This window comes from Engystomops pustulosus, chromosome 1 (assembly GCF_040894005.1).
Source record: "Engystomops pustulosus chromosome 1, aEngPut4.maternal, whole genome shotgun sequence".
NCBI lineage: Eukaryota > Metazoa > Chordata > Amphibia > Anura > Leptodactylidae > Engystomops > Engystomops pustulosus.
Window position 1 is genome coordinate 7,031,518 of NC_092411.1, and position 27,963 is coordinate 7,059,480.

The window sequence follows — 27,963 nt, forward strand, 5'->3', positions numbered from 1 at the left end:
GTGATGTAATGATGGGTCAGTGTTATCTACATAGAGGTCATTGTACATGGAGGGGGAGATAAGCTGTGACATCATCTATAGTCAGTAGTGATGTAATGATGGTTCAGTGTTATCTATATAGAGGTCATTGTACAGGGAGGGGGAGGAGATAAGCTGTGACATCATCTATTGTCAGTAGTGATGTAATGATGGGTCAGTGTTATCTATATAGAGGTCATTGTACAGGGAGGGGGAGGAGATAAGCTGTGACATCATCTATTGTCAGTAGTGATGTAATGTTGGGTCAGTGTTATCTATATAGAGGTCATTGTACAGGGAGGGGGAGGAGATAAGCTGTGACATCATCTATTGTCAGTAGTGATGTAATGATGGGTCAGTGTTATCTATATAGATGTCATTGTACAGGGAGGGGGAGGAGATAAGCTGTGACATCATCTATTGTCAGTAGTGATGTAATGATGGGTCAGTGTTATCTATATAGAGGTCATTGTACAGGGAGGGGGAGGGGATAAGCTGTGACATCATCTATAGTCAGTAGTGATGTAATGATGGGTCAGTGTTATCTACATAGAGGTCATTGTACAGGGAGGGGGAGGGGATAAGCTGTAACATCATCTATTGTCAGTAGTGATGTAATGATGGGTCAGTGTTATCTATATAGAGGTCATTGTACAGGGAGGGGGAGGGGATAAGCTGTGACATCATCTATTGTCAGTAGTGATGTAATGATGGGTCAGTGTTATCTATATAGAGGTCATTGTACAGGTAGGGGGGAGATAAGCTGTGACATCATCTATTGTCAGTAGTGATGTAATGATGGGTCAGTGTTATCTATATAGAGGTCATTGTACATGGAGGGGGAGATAAGCTGTGACATCATCTATAGTCAGTAGTGATGTAATGATGGGTCAGTGTTATCTATATAGAGGTCATTGTACAGGGAGGAGGAGGAGATAGGCTGTGACATCATCTATTGTCAGTAGTGATGTAATGATGGGTCAGTGTTATCTATATAGAGGTCATTGTACAGGGAGGGGGAGGAGATAAGCTGTGACATCATCTATTGTCAGTAGTGATGTAATGATGGGTCAGTGCTATCAATATAGAGGTCATTGTACAGGGAGGGGGAGGAGATAAGCTGTGACATCATCTATTGTCAGTAGTGATGTAATGATGGGTCAGTGTCTGTATAGAGGGCATTGTGCAGGGAGGAGGAGATAAGCTGTGACATCATCTATTGTCAGTAGTGATGTAAGTCAGGGTGGGACAATATTATCCTTTTACTTAGTAATAAATAGCGTCATGGAAAATTAGTTCTAAAATTGTCATAAACGACATTTATCTTCCCTTCTGAACTTGTAGAAATCTTTGTGCCTTTTGAGAGAGGATTTCATGGTCTGTGTCCACGGTTTCGGTACAAGAACAGAGACAACTACTGCAGCCGGATCAGATGATTCTGCTCCATTGTGACCTTGTCAAAGTGCGATGAACATATAATCCTGTCAGAATCTGAGAATCTACAAGTTCCTCATGAAACAATGATGATGGAAATCCCTTGTGATCACATTAAACTTCATGAACACTTTTTATATTGTTTTATTCCCTTTGATTACGATGTGTAACTTCCTTCTTCCCCTCCACCGTCAATAAAAGTTACAAATATTCCAAATTATTTTCCATCACATTTTATACCACATATTGCAACATATACAAGATAACTATGGAATACAAATAGATATCGGGAATATAAACATGAAATATTGTGCTTGCATTTAACGTGAAATTGATTTAGTGTGAACACTGGTTTATTTCTCTCTGGCATTCCTGATTGAATTTACACAGCACCTTTCAGTCTCCTTCAGCAGTTACTGACAGACTCTCACTATTCTGCTGCTGGTGCAGTCACTGGAGGTTATTTACTAAGGGCCGATTCACGTTTTTGCGACGGGTTAACCAAATTTTTCCATTTTGCGACGATTTTCCCTGTATTGCCCGTGATTTCGGCGCACGCGATCAGATTGTGGCGCATTGGCGCCGGCAAGCACGCGACGGAAATCGGGGGACTGGGCTGTGAAAAAACCCGACGGATTCGGAAAAACCGCCGCATTTAAAAATAAAGCGTCGCTCGACACGCGCTTACCTTCATCCAGGATGGCTTGGTGAACTCCAGTGCGTTCCGATGCTCTTCAACGCAGCAGCGACACCTGGTGGACGTCGGAGGAACTGCCTTAGTGAATCCCGGCCGGACCCGAATCCACCGCAGAGAACGCGCCGCTGGATTGCGAATGGACCGGGTAAGTAAATCTGCCCCATTGTGTACTGATCCTGAGTTACATCCTGTAGATCTTTTATTTTATATAAAAATGAAAAACATTACAATCATAAACATAAATCAAGCCATAACTTCTGGCAAAATGCAAAAAAAAAACATAAATATAAACTAAAAGAAAATTACTAAAACCTTCTCCTGGCCCAGCCACACACACCATGCAGTCAGCATGAAAACAACCAAAACCTTCACCCAGTCCCACCACCTTTTTTTTTATAAACAAGAAATAAACACAGAAATGACAATGAATATAACTGTAATAACATTAGTAACATTAATAACATTAAATATAACTAACTAAATCCCACGCCCATCACCCTCCCACCCAGACACATAGGGTCGTATAGTCCAAGTCCCGTCCACCCCACTCCCAATCTAACACCCTAACACCAACACCCCAAAAACAACCAACCTACAAGAACTATAACTACATATAACTATATACACACTGTACACAAGATACAAACACATTAAACATATCAACATATAACAAATCAAAACCACATAAAGCCCAGGTTCGGCACCTGCAGCCCAACATCACTACATGCCCAGAACACAAAACAAAAATCTACAGTGCAGCATCAGCCCAACACCAGGAGAGGAGACGACAGACTAAGGGACACTAAAGGAGAACCCCCTCCAAAGGAGAGAAGCCCTCCCTGTGCCCAGCCTCTCATACTCCAGAGAGCGCACCTTCACCAGGTCACCCAGAATGTTCACAACCACCTCCTCCACCAGGAGGATTTTACGCTGCGTCGATACTAAGCACCGTGCGTTCCACGTGTGGTACCTGACCACTAGGCTAACTAGGAATAACGTGCAGCGTTCCCGGCCACCCAGGCCTCTGAAAGCTCCATAGGCCCACTCCGCGTAGGAGAGACCGGCCAACCCCGGCCAATGGATGGAAGCGCCCACCCGGTTGTACACCTGTGTGTTGAAGGGGCACTGAAGCAGGAAGTGGTCCATACTCTCCAGCAGGCCACCGCACTCCTCCCGGGGACAACCCCTTTCCTCAGAGCTCCTACACTTCAGATTGTCCCTCACACACAGCTTTCCATGGAAGCAGCGCCAAGTCACGTCCAAAAACTTCAAGGGGATCCTGATAGAATTCAATGAACTCAAACCCACCCCAAGATCCCAACTTGGGCAATCCCTGAGGGCCAGAGGCTTCTGGAAATGGGTCAACAGAACCCTTTTGTAAAGGAGTTTCCTTGACATGGTCCTGATCTCCCACATTCCCAGACCCCACCGGCGAATCACCCTCAGAACCGGGATAGCGTAAGCCGGAAGATGCCCATGCGGTGTGCGAAGATCCTTCACTTGCCCTCCTGTCTCCCATTCCTGGAAGAAAGGCCGAAACCATCCCCTACAGGAGTATACCCATGGAGGAGCCCTCTCTTTCCAGAGGTTTGCTACATTGATCTTAAGAAAGGTATTCACTAGGAATACCACAGGGTTGACATACACAACCCTCCTTGTCTCCTTGTGCGGTAAGTAACCTCCCTCTTGATTAAGTTCAGCCTATTCCCCCATAACAGCTGGAAGAACAGACTGTACACCCGAGTCCAGAGGGGTTCTGGCAACATGCACACACTGCCCAGATAAATCAGCAACGGGAGCAGGTAAGTTTAGATCAGATTCACCCTTTCTCTGAGGGTCAAAGACCAACCCTTCCACTGGCCCACCTTCTGAGTGGCGATCTTAAGCCTGCCGTCCCAGTTTTGCATGGGGTAATCCCCCTGTCCAAATTCGATCCCGAGAACTTTGGCGGAGTCCTGGGGCCCTGGAAGAGTGTCCGGGAGATCAAAGCCTGGATCTCCCTCTGCCAGCCAGAGACTCTCACACTTATCCCGGTTGATCTTGGACCCAGAAGCCTCTGAGTAGCGGTCAACCTCTGACATCAGCCATTGCGCCTCCCCTCTCGAGGACACAAAACAGTGACGTACGCTACCACCCTTAGAGTGGCTTCCGGTGCCACCTGGTCCATCCCGACTCCCACCAACGGCCCACGATCAAGGAATGGGTCAATCGCGAGCACGTATAAAAGTGGGCTCAGAGGACAACCCTGGCGAACACCAGATCCGACCTCAAAAGAGCGGCCATTCCAACCGTTCACAAGCGGGAAACTCTCTGCCCCTGCGTACAAAACTTTCAGCCAATTGACAAACCCACCCACAGGCCATACCTCAGAAGGACAGACCAGAGGTACTCGTGGTTAACCCGATCAAACGCTTTTGCCTGATCCAAGGACAGCAAGTACCCCTTCCAGTTACCAGCCCTGCCCTGCTCCACTGCCTCCCGGACACAAAGCACAGCACTAAATGTACTGCGGCCTGGAACAGAGCAGTGCTGGGTCCCCTAAAGGAGCCGGGGCGCAAATTGCACTAGCCGATTAAACAGCACCTTTGCCAAAACCTTTCTGTCCGCATTGAGAAGCGCTATGGGACACCATTTTACAATACGTGATCGGTCCTTACTAGAGATGAGCGAGCACTAAAATGCTCGGGTACTCGTTATTCGAGACGAACTTTTCCCGATGCTCGAGTGCTCGTCTCGAATAACGAACCCCATTGAAGTCAATGGGAGACTCGAGCATTTTTCAAGGGGACCAAGGCTCTGCACAGGGAAGCTTGGCCAAACACCTGGGAACCTCAGAAAAGGATGGAAACACCACGGAAATGGACAGGAAACAGCAGGGGCAGCATGCATGGATGCCTCTGAGGCTGCATAATCGCACCATTATGCCAAAATTATGGGCAACAGCATGGCCATGACAGAGTGACAGAATGAAGCTAGATAGCATCTAAAACATGCAATAATTGACCCTGACACTATAGGGGACGGCATGCAGAGGCAGCGGCAGCAGGCTAGAGAGTGGCATGGCGACATACCCTAAATGGACTCAGGCTTCAAACCAATGGGTGGCAGAGAGGAACCAAAGGAGGTGAGCAAGAAGCGCTCAAATAATATCGGTACATGATAAAAGTTTGCCAGTATATTTTGTGGATTACACAGCAGGGTGGCGACAAAGTTAACATGGAAGCCATGAAAACAACCCAAAATTCTGTCTGACACAGCTCGTTTGATAAGGGGACCATGTATGGAGGCAGTGAACTAGTAGTAGATTAAAGGTGCTGCAGTTAAAACTATGTTAGTTGGATCTTGGCATGGAGCTGGCGCTCCGCTGCCAGGCGAGCTTTCGCCAATCCAAGCCCCTGTCTCTAGTCTACTCCCCAAACAGCACTTCTAAGAACCTTTTGTATAAGATCAAGTGTAGTAGCGTTCTTATAAGTTTAGGATATGCCGGGTGAGGGGAATGTAAACAGATGCGCAAGAAGCGCTGAAATAATATCGGTAAATGATAAAAGTTTGCAAGTATATTTTGTGGATTACACAGCAGGGTGGCGACAAAGTTAACAAGTTTGATGTGGAATGCCCTGTAATAGCTCTTGGGCGGTGTGCCTTTTATCGCCTAGGCTCAGCAGTTTGAGCACCGCCTGCTGTCGCTTAGCGACGGCACTGCTGCTGTGCCTAGAGCTACCGACTGATGGCGCCATGCCCACGGATGGTAATTCGGAGGAGGAGGAGGGTTGGGAGGAGGTATAGTAGGCCTTTGAGACCTGGACCGAGGTAGGCCCCGCAATTCTCTGCGTCGGCAGTATATGACCAGCCCCAGGGTCAGACTCGGTCCCAGCCTGCACCAAGTTAAGTGTAGTAGCGCTCTTATAAGTTTGGGATATGGCGGGTGAGGGGAATGTAAACAGATGCGCAAGAAGCGGCTGATGCGCATGGAGCTGGCGCTCCGCTGCCAGGCGAGCTTTCGCCAATCCAAGCCCCTGTCTCTAGGCTACTCCCCAAACAGCACTTCTAAGAACCTTTTGTATAAGATCAAGTGTAGTAGCGTTCTTATAAGTTTAGGATATGCCAGGTGAGGGGAATGTAAACAGATGCGCAAGAAGCGCTGAAATAATATTGGTAAATGATAAAAGTTTGCCAGTATATTTTGTGGATAACACAGCAGGGTGGCGACAAAGTTAACAACTTTGATGTGGAATCCATGAAAACAACCCAAATTTCTGCCTGACACACCTCGTTTGATAAAGGGACGATGTATGGAGGCAGCTATATGGACGACTTTTGGAGGTAGCAATGGAGACAACGTGTGGAGGCTGCTATGGAGACAATTTAATTTGGATAGTGCCTGTATGTGGCAGTCCCAAAAATTTTTCAAACCAGAGGAGCAGGTAGGTGGCCCTCCAGTAAAATGGAATAGATTGAGTGCCTGTATGTGGCAGTCCAAAAAAATTTTCAAACCAGAGGAGCAGGTAGGTGGCCCTCCAGAAAAATTGAATAGATTGAGTGCCTGTATGTGGCACTCCCAAAAATTGTTTAAAACAGAGGACCGGGTAGGTGGCCCTCCAGAAAAATTGAATAGATTGAGTGCCTGTATGTGGCACTCCCAAAAATTGTTTAAAACAGAGGACCGGGTAGGTGGCCCTCCATAAAAATTAAATGCATAAAGTACTATAGCTAGAGCCAGTGGGCCCTGTCAAAAAATAGCCAGTTTCCTCTGCTTTACTGTACAAAGAGGAGGAGAAGGAGGAAAATGAGGAGGAGGAGGAGTGGATCAATTATTCAGGTTGAGCTTCCTTCACCTGGTGGAGATTGGAAATTATGAGAAATCCAGGCTTTATTCATCTTAATAAGCGTCAGCCTGTCAGCGCTGTCAGTCGACAGGCGTGTACGCTTATCAGTGATGATGCCACCAGCTGCACTGAAAACCCGCTCGGACAAGACGCTAGCGGCAGGGCAGGCAAGAACCTCCAAGGCGTACAGCGCCAGTTCGTGCCACATGTCCAGCTTTGAAACCCAGTAGTTGTAGGGAGCTGTGTGATCATTTAGGACGATGGTATGGTCAGCTACGTACTCCCTCACCATCTTTCTGTAAAGATCAGCCCTACTCTGCCGAGACTGGGGACAGGTGACAGTGTCTTGCTGGGGTGACATAAAGCTGGCAAAAGCCTTGTAAAGCGTACCCTTGCCAGTGCTGGACAAGCTGCCTGCTCGCCTACTCTCCCTCGCTACTTGTCCCGCTGAACTACGCACTCTGCCGCTAGCGCTGTCAGAAGGGAAATACTGTTTCAGCTTGTGCACCAGGGCCTGCTGGTATTCATGCATTCTCACACTCCTTTCCTCTGCAGGGATGAGAGTGGAAAGATTTTGCTTGTACCGTGGGTCCAGGAGAGTGAACACCCAGTAATCGGTGCTGGAATAAATTCTTTGAACGCGAGGGTCACGGGATAGGCAGCCTAGCATGAAATCTGCCATATGCGCCAGAGTACCAACGCGTAAGAATTCACTCCCCTCACTGGCCTGACTGTCCATTTCCTCCTCCTCCAACTCCTCCAACTCCTCTTCTTCTGCCCATACACGCTGAACAGTGAAGGACTCAACAATGGTCCCCTCTTGTGTCTCGCCAACATTCTCCTCCTCTTCCTCCTCATCCTCCTCCACCTCCACCTCCTCCGATATGCGCTGAGAAACAGACCTGAGGGTGCTTTGGCTATCAACAAGGGAATCTTCTTCCCCCGTCTCTTGTGACGAGCGCAAAGCTTCCGACTTCATGCTGATCAGAGAGTTTTTCAACAGGCCAAGCAGCGGGATGGTGAGGCTGATGATGGCGGCATCGCCACTGACCATCTGTGTTGACTCCTCAAAGTTACTCAGCACCTGACAGATATCAGACATCCACGTCCACTCCTCATTGTAGACTTGAGGAAGCTGACTGACCTGACTACCAGTTCTGGTGGAAGTTGACATCTGGCAGTCTACAATCGCTCGGCGCTGCTGGTAAACTCTGGATAACATGGTCAGTGTTGAATTCCACCTCGTGGGCACGTCGCACAACAGTCGGTGAGCGGGCAGTTGGAGGCGGCGCTGCGCTGCCCTGAGAGTGGCAGCATCTGTGCTGGACTTCCTGAAATGTGCACAGATGCGGCGCACCTTCGTGAGCAAATCAGACAGATTGGGGTATGTCTTGAGGAAACGCTGAACTATCAGATTTAACACATGGGCCAGGCATGGCACATGTGTCAGTCTGCCGAGTTGCAGAGCCGCCACCAGGTTACGGCCGTTGTCACACACAACCATGCCTGGCTTCAGGTTCAGCGGTGCCAGCCACAGATCAGTCTGCGCCGTGATGCCCTGTAATAGCTCTTGGGCGGTGTGCCTTTTATCGCCTAGGCTCAGCAGTTTGAGCACCGCCTGCTGTCGCTTAGCGACGGCACTGCTGCTGTGCCTAGAGCTACCGACTGATGGCGCCGTGCCCACGGATGGTAGTTCGGAGGAGGAGGTGGAGGAGGGGTGGGAGGAGGAGGAGGCATAGTAGGCCTGAAACACCTGGACCGAGGTAGGCCCCGCAATCCTCGGCGTCGGCAGTATATGACCAGCCGCAGGGTCAGACTCGCTCCCAGCCTCCACCAAGTTAACCCAATGTGCCGTCAGCGATATATAGTGGCCCTGCCCGGCAGCACTCGTCCACGTGTCCGTGGTCAGGTGGACCTTGTCAGAAACGGCGTTGGTCAGGGCACGGATGATGTTGTCTGACACGTGCTGGTGCAGGGCTGGGACGGCACATCGGGAAAAGTAGTGGCGGCTGGGGACCGAATACCGAGGGGCGGCCGCCGCCATGAGGTTGCGAAAGGCCTCGGTCTCTACTAGCCTATAGGGCAGCATCTCCAGGCTAAGCAATCTGGAGATGTGCACATTAAGGGCTTGGGCGTGCGGGTGGGTTGCACTATATTTGCGTTTCCGCTCCAGCGTCTGCGGTATGGAGAGCTGAACGCTGGTGGATGCTGTGGAGGATCGTGGAGGCGACGATGGGGTTTTTGTGGCAGGGTCCTGGGCAGGGGGCTGACTATCAGCTGACACAGGGGAAGGAGCAGTGGTGTGCACGGCCGGAGGTGAACGGGCTTGTTGCCACTGAGTGGGGTGTTTAGCATTCATATGCCTGCGCATACTGGTGGTAGTTAAGCTAGTAGTGGTGGAACCCCTGCTGAGCCTGGTTTGGCAAATGTTGCACACCACAGTCCGTCGGTCATCCGGTGTTTCCTTAAAGAACCTCCAGACTTCTGAAGATCTAGCCCTCGCCGCAAGAGCCCTCGCCACGGGAGCTTCACTAGTTGACACATTTGGCGCTGATGCACCAGCTCTGGCCCTGCCTCTCCGTCTGGCCCCACCACTGCCTCTTCCAACCTGTTCTGGCCGAGGACTCTCCTCCGTCTCAGAAGCACTGTGTTCACCCGGCCTCTCAACCCAGCTTGGGTCTGTCACCTCATCATCCTCCGATCCCTCAGTCTGCTCCCCCCTCGGACTTCCTGCCCTGACAACAACTTCACCACTGTCTGACAACCGTGTCTCCTCATCGTCGGACACCTCTTTACACACTTCCACTACGTCAAGAAGGTCATCATCACCCACAGACTGTGACTGGTGGAAAACCTGGGCATCGGAAAATTGCTCAGCAGCAACCGGACAAGTGGTTTGTGACTGTGGGAAGGGTCCAGAAAACAGTTCCTCAGAGTATGCCGGTTCAAATGCCAAATTTTCCTGGGAGGGGGCAGACTGGGGGGGAGGAGGCTGAGGTGCAGGAGCTGGAGGAGTGGCGATTTCGGTGACATGGGTGGACTGCGTGGAAGACTGACTGGTGGACAAATTGCTCGAAGCATTGTCAGCAATCCACGACATCACCTGTTCGCACTGTTCTGGCCTCAACAGTGCTCTACCACGAGTCCCAGTAACTTCAGACATGAACCTAGGGAGTGTAGCTCTGCGGCGTTCCCCTGCTCCCTCATAAGCAGGTGGTGTCTCACCCCGGCCAGGACCACGGCCTCTGACCCCTGCAGTAGTTGGACGCCCACGTCCCCGCCCTCGTCCTCTACCCCTAGCCCTCGGGTTAAACATTTTTAAAATGAGAGTTATAGCTTTAATTTTTTTTTAACTTTTTTTTGTGTTTTTTTTTTTTTTTGTGTTTTTGAGTTTTTAAAACCAAACGATGCTATCCTATTGCTATGGCTATTTTCTAGCCAAGTATGAAAGCACACTACTATGCCAGATGAGATGACACTGAGTTATTAAACAAAATAAACGTAAAATAAAAAAGGACAAATGGCAGACTGTGCCTAATTGAAATCCAACCCCTACTAAATTTTCCCACTTCGGTCTTTGCAATGGATATGTGCGTCACTAAGCGCAAAACACAGCGGTCGCAAGTCTCACTACAAATTGCTCACAATTGGCTAGTAGATGCACTGCAGCAAGTACAGCCACCAGCAGATCAACCAGAAATCAAATATATAACGCTACTGTAGGCGTAAGTAAGCCGTTTGGATTCTCCTATGGCTATTTTCTAGCCAAGTATGAAAGCACACTACTATGCCAGATGAGATGACGCTGAGTTATTAAACAAAATAAACGTAAAATAAAAAAGGACAAATGGCAGACTGTGCCTAATTGAAATCCAACCCCTACTAAATTTTCCCACTTCGGTCTTTGCAATGGATATGTGCGTCACTAAGCGCAAAACACAGCGGTCGCAAGTCTCACTACAAATTGCTCACAATTGGCTAGTAGATGCACTGCAGCAAGTACAGCCACCAGCAGATCAACCAGAAATCAAATATATAACGCTACTGTAGGCGTAAGTAAGCCGTTTGGATTCTCCTATGGCTATTTTCTAGCCAAGTATGAAAGCACACTACTATGCCAGATGAGATGACGCTGAGTTATTAAACAAAATAAACGTAAAATAAAAAAGGACAAATGGCAGACTGTGCCTAATTGAAATCCAACCCCTACTAAATTTTCCCACTTCGGTCTTTGCAATGGATATGTGCGTCACTAAGCGCAAAACACAGCGGTCGCAAGTCTCACTACAAATTGCTCACAATTGGCTAGTAGATGCACTGCAGCAAGTACAGCCACCAGCAGATCAACCAGAAATCAAATATATAACGCTACTGTAGGCGTAAGTAAGCCGTTTGGATTCTCCTATGGCTATTTTCTAGCCAAGTATGAAAGCACACTACTATGCCAGATGAGATGACACTGAGTTATTAAACAAAATAAACGTAAAATAAAAAAGGAAAAATGGCAGACTGTGCCTAATTGAAATCCAACCCCTACTAAATTTTCCCACTTTGGTGTTTGAGGTGGATATGTGTGCCACTAAGAGCTAAACACAACGGTAGCAAGTCCCCCTGCTAATTCCTCACAAAATGGTACTAGATGCAAATAAAAAAAAAAAAAGTAGAACGTTATTGTAGCCCTAAGAAGGGCTGTTGGGTTCTTGGAGAATCACTCCTGCCTAACACTATTCTAATAGAACAGCCTAACGCTTTCCCTGACCAGCAGCAGCTCTCTCCCTAGCGGCATCCAGACACAGAATGATCCGAGCAGCGCGGGCAGCGGCTAGTCTATCCCAGGGTCACCTGATCTGGCCAGCCAACCACTGCTATCGACGTGTAAGGGTACCACGTCATGCTGGGTGGAGTGCAGAGTCTCCTGGCTTGTGATTGGCTCTGTTTCTGGCCGCCAAAAAGCAAAACGGCGGGAGCTGCCATTTTCTCGAGCGGGCGAAGTATTCGTCCGAGCAACGAGCAGTTTCGAGTACGCTAATGCTCGAACGAGCATCAAGCTCGGACGAGCATGTTCGCTCATCTCTAGTCCTTACCCTTTGACAGAATGATCAGGGCTGACCTCCTCATTGACTTCGGCAGAGTGCCCAAGGAAAGACATTAATTGAATACCTCAGTCAAGAGGGGAACAAAGGTGTCCTTAAAGGTCTTATAAAACTTGCATGTTAAGCCATCTGGACCCGGCGATTACTTGAGGGCGAGCCCTTCAATCGCCAGGCTGCCTTCCTCTTCCCTGATCATCTCTGTCAAAACATCAAGAGAGGGTCTACTCCTGGCTAAGGGACAGTTTCAGCCAGGAAAGCCGACATCACATCCCGATCTAGATCCTTCCTGCCCAAGAGGTGTGAGTAGAAGGATCTGACGACCTCCAGAATCCCCGATCTGGACCTTTTTAGGGACCGCGTACTGTCAACCAGTCCTGTGACAACTTTAACATTCACTGACATCTTGCAGTTTCTGTAAGGGTCGGGCGAGCGGTATTTCCCGTAATCCCTCTCAAAAACCAAAGATGCGTGTCTATCGTACTGACACCTCTTCAGCAAGGATTTCACTCTGGAGATGTCCTCACGACTACCTCCAGTCGAGACGAGATGCTCGAGTTTCCTCCTCAGGCCCTGATACAGGCGATACCTGTCTAGGCTCCTGAGGCTCGAGAGCTGGCAGAAGAATCTCGCCACCCTTTTCTTGAGCATCTCCCACCACTCTGACTTACTGCTACAAAGGCCCAGCAATGGTACCTGGCTCTGAAGAAAGTCCTCAAAGGATTGTCTGATCTCCGCTTCTTCCGGGAGAGACGAATTGAGCTTCCAGTAGCCTCTTCCCATCCAGGGGGTCTCTGTAACATTCAGAGATAACAAAATTAAACAGTGGTCGGAGAACTCCACCTCAACAACAGAAACTGGTGAAGAAATGGCTTCCTCCTTTAAATAAAACCTGTCTATTCTAGACCTGCAGCTACCCCTATAATAGGTGAAACCCTGTGTGGCCTGGGGTGTGCCGGATGTGGACATCCACCAGGCGAGCCTCACTAGCTATGCTATTAAGAGCGACGCTATCATAAGTCAGCTTGTCTCTGGAACCTTCCCTATCCTGGGACCTGGTGACAGCATTGAAGTCCCCTCCAAAGACCACCTGCCGACTTGTAAAAAGGTAGGGCTTGATCCTCATAAAGAAACACTTCCTGTCCCACTTGGACTGGGGACCATAGATATTTATTAGGCAAAGTTCTTGTCCCTTCATGAGGACATCCAGGATCAGGCACCTCCCCATTTCTAACTCAATAACTCGTCGGCATTCTACCGGTGTGGTAAAAAGGACCGCCACTCCGCTATACGGCTCGGCCGCAAGAGACCAATAGGAAGGCCCGTGTCTCCATTTCCTCTTAGCTTTAAACACGGCCGCCAAATCTGGCAGCCTGGTCTCCTGTAAAAAAAAAATGTCGGCTTCAACGCAGCCGAGAAAATCAAAGGCCGTAAATCTAGCCAGATCAGACTTAATGCTGGCGACATTAATGGACGGGTACCGCCATCATGAGTGATTGAGTTAGACAGCTTTCTTTTTACCCATCTTACCATTACCACATATTGTGGTGTCCATCTCCCTCACCTCTGATGCTTCAGGGGCAGATCCAGGACCTGCCCCCTCATCCTCATCTCCCGACTGTGGGCCAGTCTCCCCTCCTGAGGACCCTGACTCCCCTGGGGGAGACTCGGCACCCCCTGCAGGCTCCGCCACCTCTGGCCCTTCACCTTCAGCCCCTCCATCGGCAGGAGAGACTCCATCCAGGGCCAGGAATCGATTGGAAAGTTCGACCAGCAAGGGGTTGGTTGCACCTTCCTTGGGTACCTTAGTCAGGGTGGGAGAAGATCTTACACCTCCCTTCTTTTTACCCTTTTTCTTCTTTTTGGCACCACGCTTACGCTTTTCCACTAGCCACGCCCTATTATCCTCATCCATACTCTCATAATGGGAGGAGTCTGAGGACGTGGCACCTTCCTCTCTCTCGATCCTCCTGACCTCCTCATCCAGTACATCATCCCCTGGGGCCTCAGTGACAGGTGTGGTCTCCAGGATAGCGCCAGAGGTTGTCCCAGCAGCCCGAAACTCCCCCCGCTCTCTCTCCTGTTGACGCTTCTCTAGACACCTTAGCTGGGCAGGCGTCTTTTTCCTGTCTTTCTTCCCTGGCCCCTCCATCCCTCTGCCTCTGCTAGTCCCCTCCCCAGCAGATTCAGCCTCATGGCTTTCACCCGCTGAGGTTGAGCCTGCATTAGCGAAGGAAAGAGGACAACGACTGTACGGGTGACCGAGATCACCACACAGATTACACCTAATCTGCCCTGTACAGGATGCAGCAAGATGGCCGACACCCCCACACAACGCACACTTCTGCACAGTGCAGTTTGCGCTGAAATGTGTGGGGTCACCGCACCTGTGACACAGCTTAGGCTGCCCCCGGTAGAAGGTCAGGATCCGATCCCTCCCCAGGAAGGCTGATGAAGGGATGTGGGCGACTGAGTTACCTGGACGCCTCAACTTCACAATGAAGGTCCAGGCCCCTGACCAGATACCATACTCATCACGATTTTTCTCTGGTAATCCTAGCACCTCTCCATAACGATTCATCCAGGTCATGATGTCAAAGCAAGATAGTGATTCGTTACGGGTAAGAACGATCACTTTCTTGAGTTCGCTCTGGCGGGACACTGCTTGCACAGCAAAGTCCTGCCACTCGGGCTCGTTGTATCTCAGCTCATAGTTGGACCAGAAAAGCTTAAGCCCCTCCGGCCGAACAAAGCTGATATCAAACTCAGATGTACCCTAGGGATGGATCAAGGCAAAGATGTCAGCCGCCTTGAAGTCCATCTTCAGCAGCATCTCAGCTACCCGTGCCCGAGGGGGACACACATCAATGCCACGCCACCGAAGCAGGACCACATTCCTACGGTTAGCACCCGGCCCGGTTGTCGGGAGCGACCATGATGTCTCCTTGCCTCTTTGCTCTCGGAAGGCAGACAGGCAGTGCCTCTCTATTCAAAACGACAAATCAACCTCCTGCCCCGCTACATTGATCGTCCTTTCTCCCTTCTGTAAGGCCTGCAGGAGGCGCCGTTGCAAAAAGCCGTCCCCAGAGCCCAGAGACGAGGATGATGGAACCACCGCTTCCCCCAGCAGCGACACTGGCATAGCTCTTAACAGGGGCCGCCATTGGGGGAGCAACCGGACCGACCCCTGCACCCACCACATTAACATTACCCACCTCCATGTTACACTCAGCTGAGCCACCCGCACCACCAGTCACTCCATCACTCACCCCCATAACTGGTAACGGTTTTGCAACACTAACTCCACTCACGTTATCCACCACAACATTACCGACACCATTCACCCTGGCTGGACCAGCACCAACAACAGGGGACATGACCACCTCCGCATCTTCAGGCACAAGGGACATCCTGTATTATACTCCAGAGCTGCACTCACTATTCTGCTGGTGGTGCAGTCACTGTGTACATACATGACATTACTTATCCTGTACTGATCCTGAGTTACATCCTGTGTTATACTCCAGATCTTTCCGTACCCACTTTATGTCATGAGTCATGACCTCATGACCTTGCCTGAGTGTGTTGTTACTCTAATAGTGCAAAAGCTGGAGAGAAGTTTACTGTAAAGTAAACATATTTATAGTTACATTTATAATTACATTTATTTTGTTGATTCTCTCTATGTGGGTGAACATCTACATCACTAGCATTCACTTCCTTTCCATTTCCAGGCATTTTTCATTCATGTCTTAGTTTCTAGTAAAATCAAACATACAATCAATGTCCTTTATTAGGAGTCTATTCTAAATGCTAAAGTGCAGATTGTAGCTGAATTCCGGCTTTTCCTGTGGGACGGTTCACCGTCATTTCCCCACATACAAGTGAGTGAGGCATTTGCATGGTAATACACGTACTGTAATTATACTCATTTTCGACAAATACGACTTTGATGAATCAGCTGGTGCCGTGGCTGCTATTGAATGATTCCTGTGCGCCAGATGGAAAGAAAAATTTGCATTGATAAAATTAGAGTGTGAGAATTTCTCTGGGTCTAATGAATCACACGGAAACATTTCCATGCAGGATGGAGGGGCGAGAGGCCGGTCACAGTCTATAGGTAGAGCGTTGCGACTCCTTCTCCAGGCATCTGTCACTACCTCGTCCACTTTCTTCACTCTCATTTCCTCTGTAGGTCGGATTGACAAGTAGCTATGACACAAATTGGGTTGAATAGTTTTGGAAACGTATTTCGGTTTTGAAGGATTTAGATAAAAAAGTATTTGTGTAAAGTGTCAAATTAACATATCAAACGTAGAAGTCATAATTAAGAGTATTGAAGGTTATAAAACAATTTTGAGATTAGATTTTTAAGGAACTAGAAAGTAGAAAGTAGATTTGTCTTTTAACACATTGGGGCAGATTTACTTACCCGGTCCTGACGCGATCCAGCGGTGCATTGTCCGACAAGGATTCAGGTAGCTTGTGCGCCCAAGTTCCTTCATTTGTCGCTTCTGCGCTGAGCTCCGCCGGAGGTTACCTGCTTCTGCATGTAAGTGTGTGTCTTGCGACACATTGCTGATTGTTAAATCCCGCTCGTTGTCCGAATCCATCGGGTGTCCAACGGCCCGCCCCCTGATTTCTGTCGCAGTCAAGCCGGTGCCGATGTGCCAAATTCCAATCGCGTGCGCCAAAATCCCAGGCGCAAAACGTAAACATCGGGAAACCGAACGAAAATGCGTCTGACAGACCGTTAGTAAATGAGCCCTATTAACATTCTTGTCTTTACTGTGTAAATCCTAAACGGATCACAATAAGTATTACATTATGGGGCATATTTACTTACCCGGTCGCGATCCAGCGGTGCTTTCTGTCGAGGATTCGGGTCTTCTGGCGATGCACTAAGGTAGTGCGCCCGATGTCCACCAGGTGTCGCTGCTGCGCTGAAGTCCATCGGAGTTAACTGGAGTTCACCATTCGTTGCTCGGTGCAGGTAAGTGCGTGTCAAGTGCCATTTTTTTTTTTTTTTAATTCTGCAATTTTTCCGAATCCGTCAGGTTTTCCGACGGCCACGTCCCCGATTTCCATTGCGTGAATGCCGGCGCCGATGCACCACGATCCGATCGTGTGCGCAAAAAACCCGGATAAATTTGCGAAACCCGACAAAAAGAAGCGATTCGGCCCCTTAGTAAATGACCCCCTTTGTGTCAAAGTGAATGCGTTTAAGTGGATAAGTTTACCAATATCCAAAGAGGGGCATCTATATTGTATTTACCCTAGTAGACTTCTGCCCAGAGGTGTTGTGGGTTACATGACCTGCTGATGAGTCGGAGATTAGTGAGCTCATTACCAAATGTCAGCTCCTCCATGAACACCTAAGTCATGGGCTTGCGGATGTAATAAACACACTGCCAAATGAGCTGCCAAATGTCCACGTGGGTCACGTATCTTCTGGGTAAAAGGGGAAAGTTAACAGGGTAAATACATGGCTGACCCTATGAGGTTATTGTACTTACCCTGCTAAACTTTCTACTACATTACGAGGCCAACTCCTTTACACGACACTTAACGGGTGAAATAGTGTTGCAGCATGCCCGTTTCTACCAACGTCCACCTGCCCAGAGCGCTGGGGTGGTTGGAGGGCATACAGAAGATACTACCTCCATCAAGAGCGCTACAGTCTGGTTGAACAGTACACTACTACCGACAGAAGCGCTCTATGTGATAGATCACCTGCTTTTCTTCCCGAAGGAGCGTCTACCTAGAAGATGAGGCTGCTTGTGTAAACATTTCAGATCTCCAGTTGAGGAAGCGAGGTCAGATGTCACATTTGTAATGGAGCAGTAAATTAGTGATAGGAGGTCTGGCTCTTTTTAGTAAACTGGATCATTTGGCTCCATTCACTATTAAGAGTCAGCTCCTTTTTCCTCCCGAATGGCTCCCTATAAAATTACATAGGGAATGTGTGAAACGGGCATAATCACAGTATTGTTTGGAGCTTAGAGACCTGTTGGCTCTCAGGGCAGAGCTGATTCTTCTCATTTACCTGAAAGAGCCGACTCTTTGTATTGGGGTTGTTTGTGAACAATCCAACCTATAGTAGATCTGTCGCCCAGGAGGAGACAAGAATTGGCACTGGCTGTGATGGATTGACCTCAGTCATCCGGAACGAAGTCTCTTATACCACCTCCATAGATTTTATTCACAACTAGTCCAGCACTGGTTATATTTCTAACTTAGCTTACTGTTTGCTTTTCCTTCACTTTACTTCTGATATTTGAGGTTTTCTGATTTTGGCTTTGTGTTTTTGACTATCCCCTTTGACTTTGATTTTGTGCCTTATATGCTATCTACATTGTGACTCGGACCCCTGACCTTGCTTTTGTGTTGTGTGTGAGATTTGTTTTACGTCACTTTGACCTAGGGAGGAATTGTCTTTGTGGTAGTCCCTTATCACCTAAAATACACTGAGGCAAGCAGGCAGGTGACCGTTTGTGGGGCTCAGTTTGTGGCTCACTCCTCATTAAAGATTTGCTCATATCTAGTTGCCACAAATAAGGCTCCATTGGTCCACAGCTTATGAATAACAAAAAACATATTAAATACTTGAGTTTAACTGATTCTTTGGATATTTACCCAACACTAGGTCATGTTCTATGCACAACTATCATAATTCCCTGCAATTTCCTCCATTCTTTATTGTCAAGTACAATGATATAGAGTGTTATGCCATGTGACTTCTGATGCATAGCTGGTGTTTTTATCTTTCCAGCATCCTCCATATATATAATTTCTATCATTATTCGAGTATCCACACTTACAGTGAATTTCACCACTTACTTGACAAATTTTGCAGCTCAAGACCCACACGGTTTTGGAAAAGACTTTTAGCAGAGATTGTGATCAAAGCCCATAATCAAGCACTTTATCCTGTAATATTGCTATTACTGACAACATAAAGGCAAACAATACTTTCTACTATACAATTTTGTGCTGTCAGTTATTATGATTACTGTTACTGTGTTTTTCATCCATTTATTCTGTCTGAATTTTCTGCTTCTGGGTCAATCTCTGCCGACCTAGTGGACAACATGCGGTTATAGACCGTCCTTCCTTTTACAAATGATGTTATTTATTTGTTAACATTTTGGTAAAACAGGAAAAATAAAAACATTCAAAAAAAGATTCATTTTTTACAAATAATTGACTTTTTTATTATTATTTTTGAAATTTGAAATTCCTTTATAGAAATTTGAGGAAGGAGAAACTATGGGGAAGAAAAAAAAAATGTTTTTAATGATCAAAAAAAGTACTATTAAAAGAGAACAGATAACAGTGTCTCTGTAATTTTAATGCCCTAGTGATGATTACATGATAAAGATAATTTTTAACCCCTCACTTTACAATGTTACTCAGTGTTATTCCTGTTTTAGCTCCTATCACTCAGTGATGGTCAGTGTAAGATTCCAGAGTGTGAGCGGGGACTCTATAAGCAGATGCTTCATAATCCCTTTGTGCTTTGAGATGCTGGGTGCTGACAATGTGCTTAGATTATCAGGCTACAGGGTTTTATTTAGCCTCTGAACATTCACAAGTATCTGAAAGATGAGACAGATCAAAGATGAGATGATGAGATCTATGAGATGGATACAACACACAATGACACACACAATCAGCTCTGCCTCCTCTCCTTTCCCTGCTATAAAAATCTTATCAGTAGCTTGTAGAGTAAGTCTCCTCACGATACTGATTGACAGCAGGAAGTGTCTGTGAGTGTCTGTGTCTGAGCTGGTCTTATAATGCAGAGGGAAGGGGCAGAGAGCACACTGCATTGTGCAGAGAGGAGAAGCTATTCAGGACCATAGTCCATAGTCAGAAGATTTACAGTTGGAACCCAGGGCAACCAAAATTGTGTACACAAGGACTGCCAGAGACAGGTTGGAATTATATCTGTGAAATGCTGTTTTTTTGTTAATAATAGTAAATTAGAGAATGTGCTATTTTGTTAAACTTAGTATATTTAAGAATCTTGTCACCGTGGAAATACCGCTTACTGAAGCTACTGAACTATGTTTTATCTAATTAAAAAAATGCTAAAGATTAATGTATTGTTTATTAAAATGTAGTCAGATATAGGGTCTTATTTGGCTACTACTTATTTACATTGTCAAATAATAGAAACTTTAGCAATATTGGTAATTGTTATATAATTATAGAAATTATTATTATTATAGAAATATTTATTATAGAAATTATGATAACAATACTACTACTTCTACTAATATAACTACTTAGTGTATATTATTATCTGTAAATATTTGTCATATAGTCATAAAAAATTAATAATTCAAATATAATAGGGGGAAATTAATCTTTAGTCGGAACATGTCTGTTTTTCATTTTTTTCTTTTAGTTTTTTTCTAATTTTTAGACTTTTTTTGAGAGGGTGATTTATTTTGCATTTGAGTTCGATGATTTTTCCAATTTTTTTTTAAAGTCGCACAAAATCTATACCATTCTATTGTTTAGGTCTGCTTGGGTCTGGAGTTTTTTTCCCAAAAAATTGTGACTTTCAAACTTGATAGCATAAATTTGTTTTCATACATCACTGGATCGGAGCTGAACCGGCATCGGGAAACACGGGGTGCCGGCTGTAACTAGTAGCTGGCACCCCAGTGTAACACCCACGGTCGGAGTGGGCTCTGATCACGGGTGTCTAACCCTATAAATACCGCGGTGAACACGACCGCGGCATTTAACCTGCCTTTGGGGGGTCTTTCCCCCACGAACGGCTTCCCCGCGCCTTTTTTGGGGGGCGCTGATCATTGCTATGGAAGTGCTGGTGTCCTGTCTGGTCTCCAGCATGGCCTGCAGACACTGCTAGTAAGATGGCGTCGATGACATCATCTTACAGGCAGAGTGTCAGCCTAGGCTGATACTACTAATTCCCTGCACTGTCAATACCCTGCAATACTGATGCAATACTGATGCAATACTGAGTATTATCATGAACAAGCAATCAGATGATTGCTTGTTCATGTCGCATGGTGAAACACGTAAAAAAAAAAAAAAGTTATTCACTAAAAAGTACACTAATAAATCAATAAATATGCCTATAAGTCCCATAACATATAAAGAGACATATAACATAAAAAAAGTCTAAATCAAAACACAAACCCCACATATATATAGTATCACCACGTCCATAACAACCCGTAGAATAAAAGTAAATAATTATTTAACCCGTTTGATGAACAATGTAAAAAGAACAAAAAATGCAATAAAAAGTGATAAAAAAAACATATGTTCTCCAGAATGATACTGCTGCAAAGCACAACATGTCCCGCAATAAACAAGCCATCAATCAGCTCCATAGCCAAAATTAAAAATGTTATGCCACTTGGAAGATGGCAATACAAAAATGATAGATTTTTCCCCACATTAGGGTTTTATTTGACAAATTTAGTAAAACGTAAGAAAAAAATATTCATGTCTGGTATCCCCGTAATCGTATCGACCCATAGAATAAAGATAACATGGTTATTAGGCTAAACGGTGAACACGAAAAAAAAAAAGTAAAAAATCCAGTACAGAATTGATGCTTTTCTACACCTGCCCTAAAAAAAAAGTTCCTAAACTTTCAACAATAGGGGATACCAACCCCAAAATGGTAACACTGGAAAAAGCATCTCATCCCGCAAAATAAATGCCGTCACATGGCCCCAATAACGAAAAAGAGAAAATGTTATAGCCTTCAAAAGGGGCCAATGAGGAAACTAAAATCCTGGCAGCTGCAGGGCCCTCCTTCCCTTCTGCGCCTCGCTGTGTGCCCATGAAACAAGTCACGGCCACATGTGGTGATTCTATGTAATCGGAAGAAATTGTAGAACAAATTTTTTGGTGGGTTTTCTCTTTTTATCATTTCGAAGTTTGTCAATTTTAGGGCTAAATGAACATATAACAGGCACAATTTGACCATCCTAAATTTCACCTCCATTTTGATTCAATTACTATGAAGATCTCAAGGGGTTAAAAATCTTTGTAAAAGCTGTTTCTGATAGCTTGAAGGGTGCAGATTTGAAAATTGGTTGGTTATGTAGGGGTTTTTAATGCTAAATATGTAAAATTTCATGCAAAACTGTATTTATCCCCAAAATAGTCCATTCTGAAAATCCAGAAAAGCGATATTCGATTTGTAAGCCGCATGACGTCAAAATAAATTATCCAGACATTTCAAAAATGATGAAAATGTAAAGTAGACATTTGGGAAATGATATTCAGCAAATTATTTAGGTGGTATATCTATCTGCCTGAAAACGCAATGATTTTGAATTTCGAAAATGGCAGATTTTTCAAAAAATTCATAATTTTTTCTTTTTTTTTTTTGTAAATAAAAGCAAAACTTATCAGCCAAAATTTACCACAGGAAGTACAACAGGTGAATCAAAAAAATCGGGCTGAGCCTTAAGCTACAAAATGGCTGCGTCCTTAAGGGGTTAAAGATTAGGTGTACCACTGGAAAATAGTTACTGTTAACTTTGCTGGGCGGGTGAAAATGTCCCAAACAAATATTTAAAAAGTTGCAAAAATATAAGAAAAACATAAATTCCTTAGACAAATGACCCCCATTGAATTATAAATCAAGAATATAAAATATCTACATTTGCATATTGCACAGACCTGGTGGTTCCACGCCGCAACAAGTCCAACCTGCTTTGCTGCAGGCTCTTGTGAAAACCGGGTACAACTTAGACTCCTGCCCAGGTGTCGGCTTATGTCATTGTACGCGGTGGTCAAGAGGATCCACTACCACTGATCCTGACAAGGTTGAATCTCCACAATCTGTAACCATATCCAAGTTTCAAAAAAAATCACAAATTTTGATTTTTAATACAAAAAATCCCATTATCTTGCAGTTATCTGTCTTGTCCATGTACCATGGTAAAACAAATGTCATTTTATTTTATATGTGACTTGTGGAATTCTTTACACTTTTTTGTAACCGGGAAATATGTTGGCAAAAGAATTGGCTTGTTGAATTTCTTGAGAACATGTAAGATACCAAATTTACTAACTTTTTCTTATCTTAAAATTAAATTGTATCCCTCGCTACTAGGGAGACTTTTTGTGAAGTGACTGGAGGGTAAATGTTAACAGCCTTCTTCTTGATGGGAGACGCACTATCTGTCCCATCATAATCAATGAGATGATGAAGGCTCCGATAAAACCACTTTATCCCCTAAACATAATTTTTGTATCTCTAATTCGGAGGAGAAAAAAAAACTGTGAATGTGATAAGATTTGTTGTCATCCACCACAAATCACCGGTGCAATGTAGATACGGGGAAGATACACGTTAAGCCGCGAGCCTTATTCCTTATCTCAATATTACGCACCTTAAATCCTTTCTATATTTAAAGTCATAAACAAAGAGTAAGTGTTGGCCTTTTTATAAAGTTTTTAATTCTTTACTGACCTCTATTTATTGATGGAGAAGGTTTTATAAAAAAAATAAATAAATAAAATAGCACAACGGATAACACAAACACCGGTAAAAAAAAAAAAAATTAAAAAAAAATCTGATTAATTTTATTGAGGAGAGGAACAAAAAAACTTTAATTATAAATTGAAGAACAAGCTCAGAGACCTCTGTGGGAGATAATTATACAAGATAACGGCCTTACCTTTCCCTCTCCCGAAACAAACTTTTGTGTGCCGCACTGAGCATAACATATGTTCAATGAGTGAGCAATAGTAAAGTGTAATGATAGTCATACCTAAAGAAATTCATTTACAAATAAACACAGGTAAGAGGATAATAACTTTGATGAATTCATTGCAATTTTTTTTTTTTTATGACGAGCAGTAGGAATATATAATAATAATGTCTCGTTATACGATTGTGGTGGAAAAGTTCTATTGTGACTACAAAACACTGAATGTAACTTAGAATCAACATAACAAAATATTATTAATATTATTTCTAAGCAAATGACAAAAGAATTGTCATAATATTCCTACAACATATTAGAAGTTAGAATGTTAGTAGTGGAAATTGCCAATAAGAAGAAGAGAAAGATGAAGAATAGGTAGAGGAAAATAACGATTTGTTAATCAAAAAGTAGCAGTTATACAATAGATATCACTGCCTATAAGATAACAATGTAAATGTTCTTCTACTAGTACTACCAGTCCTGCTACTACTACTACAATTACTACTATTATTACTACTGTACTTCTACATTTAGTATTTTAAGTAAAATGCTAAATGTTTTTGATTTAATAATAAACATATTAGTAATTTGTAAATTATTTTAGCTAAAATATCAATCTTTAACTAAGATTACTAAAAAAAAGTTGATGCACTCTGTCGGGGCAGCAGGGGACGCTAGATTTATGCAGAACGAGCGCCACAAATCCTGAATCTGGCGCCCCCCTGCACACTACACAGGTAACTGCACGTAGTACACTGCTCTGTCTTGGATGGGGCACATTTACTAAGGGTCCGCACACAGTATTTCCGTCGGGTTTATAACAATTCCCGTGGGATTTAAAATTCAAATTATGTACCAAGGCATGCACTTACATACACGAAGAAGGTGAACTCCGGCGGACCTCAGCGGGGAAGTGCCAAATTGCAGGATATTAGGCGCTCAATCTTAGTGAATCGCGCCGGACTTCATTCTCGTCGGACAGTCCAGATTGGGGACAGGGTAAAGGGAATTCATCAGAATTTCTGACTGAACAGAGCTACACGATAGGGCACATTTATAAGGGTCTGCTGTCCGCATTTCCGTCGGATTTCCCGACTATTTCCAATTTGCGCCACATTTAACAGGGGTTTTTGGTGCACACGGTCGCCAACTTTCATGCGACAAAAAATGGGGGGTGTGGCCGTCGGACAACCCCACTGATTTGGACTAAGCACAAGACATGCACTCGCATACACCGGGAAGAAGAAGGTGAACTCAGTGGGGAAGCGACACATGCAGGATCTTAGTGAATCGCGCTGGACTTCATCCTCATCGGACAACGCACTTCGGGGATCGCGACAGGACCAGGTAGGTAAATGTGCCCCACAGTGTTTTGTATTGCCCCTGGTGAGATGTTCCACCAGGAACTCTGAGCAATCTGGGGCTCTGATGTGTGAGACCTCTTCACTGAATACAGCACAGCCCATGTCTTCAGCTTTCTATGGCCAAAACTCCTGGTAGACTCCCATTAAAATCCTTTATGGCTTCTGTTCTGGCAGATAATTGCTTGAGTATCTGTTGAGAACAGCTCCTTGTTTGATACATTCTTGGATATTTTGCTTGTTGAGTTGAAATTCACAATTGGAATAGTGGAAAAGTAAAAATTCCTGGAACAAATTTCCCCCATAACACCATCTTTACTCCAAGTGGTAATTGAACCGGATAGGCTGTGGCCCCAGGATAGTGCGTATGTTATAGTCTGACACAGACTATAGCAGAATTCTATAGGCGTAGAGTTCATCTGGGCGCTGGAACCTCTTAGTGTATTTGGCGTATTGTGTGTGAGTCATGACATCCTCCATCCGGTGCACAACGTTATCAGTCATGATAAATTCCCCTCAACGTCTTTTGGACTCTTGGCCTGTTTTCGATAATTTGATCATTTTTCAATAATTCGATCTGCCCAATCTACTTTACTCCACTCTAGATCACTAATCTGTAAGAACTTTTCTATTGAGTAACACCTCAGTCGTTAGTTTTGCTTCGTTACCTTGGACTTAAAAGAAGCAAGTACCGAATGTCCTTCAAACTCCCAGCTCCAACCTGGGTCCCTGAGCCATAAAGTCTGACTCTTCTTGGAAGGGGCAATGGTGAAGACCAAAGGATCTCCTCACCGGTCTGATATTACACTACCGATAGCTTGTTATCCTTGTGGGAAGGGATATGACACTTCCCTGCACTTATTCTTAGAAATTCCGAAAGAACGGTACATCTGTCAGCAGTATCCTGTTTCCCAACCTACAGACAGCATTAAAAAGTGAGGGACAACCATATTTGACTATGATACTCAACAGAACTTCACAGACAACATTCTGTAGTTTTGAGAAGAACTAAGACTTTGGAGAAGATTCCACTGGTGGCTTCCTCCGGCTTATTTTGATTGACAGGTCTCTCCATATCAGTAAATAAAGATCTTCTATTCTAGCTGATCCAGGCATCTTTAGAGGAGCATACTCACTTCATGGACACTTGTCTTGGTCCAAAGCTCTGTCCAAAACTTTGTTTTGACTATAACAATGGAGCATTTCAGAGTATTGCATTGGCCTTTGTACTGTAGGAGTAATTTATGCTCCCTTTGGTTGCTCTAACAGGAGGCTGCTGACAGGTTCCCTTTAAGTTACTTTTATACTTTGATCTTATTTTGTGATTTGCTATTTCATTTTCCATTCTCCGGACAATGATCATACGTGGTGTATGTTATGTAAAGATTCTGTAATGAATTGTAAGTAAAATTGTATGTAATCTTAGATTGCAGATACAATGGGGCAAATTTACTTACCCGGCCCATTCGCGATCCAGCGGCGCGTTCTCTGCTCTGGATTCGGGTCCGGCCGGGATTCATGAAGGCAGTTCCTCCACCGTCCACCAGGTGGCGCTGCTGCGCTGAAAATCATCTCCACGCGCCGGAATGCACCACCTCGGACCAGGTGAAGGTAAGCGGTCACCAAGCGACACTTTTTCGGTTTTTAAATGCGGCGGTTTTTCCGAATACGTCGGGTTTTCGTTCGGCCACGCCCCCCGATTTCCGTCGCGCGCATGCCGGCGCCGATGCGCCACAATCCGATCGCGTGCGACACAATCCCGGGGCAATTCAGGTACAATCGGCGCAAATCGGAAATATTCGGGTAACACGTCGGGAAAACGCGATTCGGGCCCTTAGTAAATGACCCCCAATGAGTGGAGACATTTGCTGCATTGTAAATATTCATCATGTTTATATGTTTATATACTTCATAACAAAGTGTATCCGGAAAGCTGGCGGATATCAGTATCATACCCTATACACCTGATACTCCAACCAAATGCGGATTAGTTGTATAGAACATCAGCTCCTTAAGGAGATTTTTGGCTTTGGCTATACGTTAGCTTGTTATGGAGCAGGAGGTGCTGAGCAGATTGTACATAGTGTCCTATCTGCAGGCAGCATGTTATAGAGCAGGAGGTGCTGAGCAGATTGTACATAGTGTCCTATCTGTAGGCAGCATGTTATAGAGCAGGAGGAGCTGAGCGGATTGTACATAGTGTCCTATCTGCAGGCAGCATGTTATAGAGCAGGAGGTGCTGAGCAGATTGTACATAGTGTCCTATCTGCAGGCAGCATGTTATAGAGCAGGAGGTGCTGAGCAGATTGTACATAGTGTCCTATCTGTAGGCAGCATGTTATGGAGCAGGAGGAGCTGAGCAGATTGTACATAGTGTCCTATCTGCAGGCAGTATGTTACAGAGCAGGAGGAGCTGAGCACATTGTATACAGTGTCCTATCTGCAGGAACCATCTTATAGAGCAGGAGGAGCTGAACAGATTGTACATAGTGTCCTATCTGCAGGCAGCATGTTATAGAGCAGGAGGAGCTGAGCAGATTGTACATAGTGCCCTATCTGCAGGCAGCATGTTATAGAGCAGGAGGAGCTGAACAGATTGTACATAGTGTCCTATCTGCAGGCAGCATGTTATAGAGCAGGAGGAGCTGAGCAGATTGTACATAGTGCCCTATCTGCAGGCAGCATGTTATAGAGCAGGAGGAGCTGAGCAGATTGTACATAGTGTCCTATCTACAGGCAGCATGTTATAGAGCAGGAGAAGCTGAGCAGATTGTACATAGTGTCCTATCTTCATGAATATGTTATAGAGCAGGAGGAGCAGAG